This window comes from Rhincodon typus, chromosome 12 (genome assembly GCF_021869965.1).
Source record: "Rhincodon typus isolate 14 chromosome 12, sRhiTyp1.1, whole genome shotgun sequence".
Classification (NCBI taxonomy): Eukaryota; Metazoa; Chordata; class Chondrichthyes; order Orectolobiformes; family Rhincodontidae; genus Rhincodon; species Rhincodon typus.
Window position 1 is genome coordinate 29,857,981 of NC_063343.1, and position 2,914 is coordinate 29,860,894.

The following is a 2,914-nucleotide window of genomic DNA, read 5'->3' on the forward strand; positions in this document are numbered from 1 at the left end:
GCAGTGCGTTGTATCTCTTGTGTATGCGATTTCACTTCAGTTTATAAACACGTAATGCATAATAACAACTTGACAGAAGTTTAGGTTTCCGTTTATGGTTTAAATGGCTCGAATGAATGAATGAATGAATGAATGAAACACCTTCAGAGTACAGCAAGGAGGTGGAAGATTCAAACACTTTTGCAGCGAGGCAACTCATTATTTTTCATTGCTGCTGGACTGTAACTATGAGGACCAATTATTGTATCATTGATCTGCTTATAGTCTACTAAGGAACTGCAGTTTGCAAAAGCGCAACATTATGTAAGATAGTTTCAATTCGGAAGCTGAATCTTATCGAGTAAGTATTATTTGTCATCTTGTTTAAAAAAAACTAGAATTATTTATTTTCATCCAATGGATCTATTAAGGCAAAACAAGCTTTCAATAAAAAAGAAAATATTTCCTACTGTCCCAATTAAAGTAAGCAAAACGTCCTATATTTTGTCAATATTAGTGCTGTGAAACTTGTGAGCGAGTGCTAACATCTTTGCTCCAAGACTGCAATTAGGTAGAGTCTTTTAACTACTCTCATCAAGAAATTGTATTTAATCTATTTTTCAGTGAATTAAATAGATTACAAAGCAAAGGTACTCCCATTGTTTTAATGTAAAATGGGATAGTAACCATGTAAAGGAAGGGGGATATGTTTCCACCCACCAAAGAGGGAGTCTGTGCTAGATTTAATTCTGGGAATGAAATGAAGCAAGTGGAACATGGTTTCATTGATAATGCACTGAGAACATTAAACATAAGATAATTCATTAGCTTTAGAATAATTATGAAAAGTGAAACATACAGTCAGGAAAAGAAACACTATTGGAGACGGGCTAACTCTAGTGAGTTGAAAAAAGACTAGGTTAAGAAGGTTGGAACCAAAGTTTTGTACGTGAAACAGTAATTTTGCAATGGGAGGCTTTCAACAAGGAAAGATTTTACATAGATTCATACAGCATAGAAGGAGACCCCTTGGTCCAAGCAGTCCATGCCGAACATAATCCCAAACTAGTCCCACCTGCATATTAGATATTGTCCTATGAAGGGTAAAGGAAGAGCGTCCAGAGCTGAAAGACTGATATGGAAATTAAAATGAGACAGGAAAAGGAGACTTATAACAATTGCAAGATTCATGACTAGTAGAAAAGCATATCAAATATACAAAGTATAAGGGAAAGGGAATTATGCGGGGGAAAAGAAAGTTTAGGAGAATATAGATTAATAGCAAACATAACAAACTTAAAAGTCTTTTTTAAACATATTAGTAATTAAAAGAGTAGCCATAGAAAGGGCAGAGACATCAAAAAGGAAACAGAAAGCATGGTTGAATTGCTAAATTAGTGTCTTCTGCTTCTGCCTTCACTGGAGAGGATTCTGTCAATGTAACGGTACACAAGAAGGTAGAATCAATCAATATTGAACAGGATGAAAAGAGAATTTATTTTGAAGTTTGACAATCCTCAAAGTAGAAAAATTACTTAGTTCAGATGGAATGGATCTAGGCTACTGAGAGCTGAGGGTGGAAACTACTTAGATTTTGCATGGCCAAACTGTTTAAATCTTCTCTTGAATCAAAGTGATATCAAAGTACTGGAGGATTGCAAATTTGCCTCTATTTGGAAAAAAAAAAGACCAGGGATAAACCTGGCAACTACAAGTCAGTCATTCTCAGAGCACTAGTGGAAATACATCATCTTGTCTTACTTATCAAAGTCGACTGGAACTATGGAAAAGTATGGATTAGTAAATGAAAGATAGCACAGATTTATTGAAAGTAAATCATGTTGGACCCACATCATGCGTGAATGACTGATTAAACCCTTGAGGTAATGTTGAGGATCGCTTAGTGAGGTTGTTGTTTATAAGGAGTTTCAAAGAATTCTGGCAAAGTAGAATAGATTTCATAGAAACCCTACAGTACAGAAAGAGGGCATTTGGCCCATCAAGTATGCATCAACCCTCTGAACAGCATCCCACCCTATCCCCCATAACTCCCCGTGGGATTTTGACCATGGCTAACCCACCTAATCTGCACACTACAGACAATTTAGCATGGCCAATCCACCTAATCTGCACATATTTGGACTGTAGGAGGAAACCGGAACAAACTGATACACAGGGAGAACATGCAACTCCACAAGGCCAATTGTCCAAGGCTGGAATCAAACCTGGGTTCCTGGCACTATGAGGCAGCAGTGCTAACCACTGTGCTGCCATAAGTACCATATAATTTGTTAGCAAAATTAAAGTTCATGGGATTAAAGAAAAAGTAGTGTCATAGATACAAAATTGGTTATGAGAGCAGTGGATTTTTTTTATATCATTCTGGAGGGAAGAATATGTTGGCATTCTTCAGTAGTTGTTCTGACTGCTGCTCATTTAATTATATGTCATCCAAATACACAGTGAATAATTTTCAAAATTTGCAAATGATGTGAAACTCTGAAATGTAGTAAACAATAAAAAAGACTATAACAGATGCCAGGTGGGCACAGACTGGTGAATTGGGAAAGCCCATGGTGAAATTTAACACAATGTTATTAAATTATACATGTGGTAGAATAAAGACAGGCAATACGACCAAAGAGTACAATTTAAAAGAGGATGGACAGAAAACTGTATGGGATCCTTGGCTTTATTAATAGAGGAAGAGAGTGGATAATCAAATAAGTTATATTAAAATTGTATTACAACATTGGTTAGGCTTCAGCTGAGGTTCAGTTCTGGGCATCATACTTTTAGGAAGGATGTCCAGGTCTTGAGATTACAAAGGAGAGTTTTACTTGAGATAACAAGATGTAGAGCTGGATGAACACAGCAGGCCAAGCAGCATCAGAGGAGCAGGAAGGCTGACGTTTCGGGCCTAGACCCTTCTTCA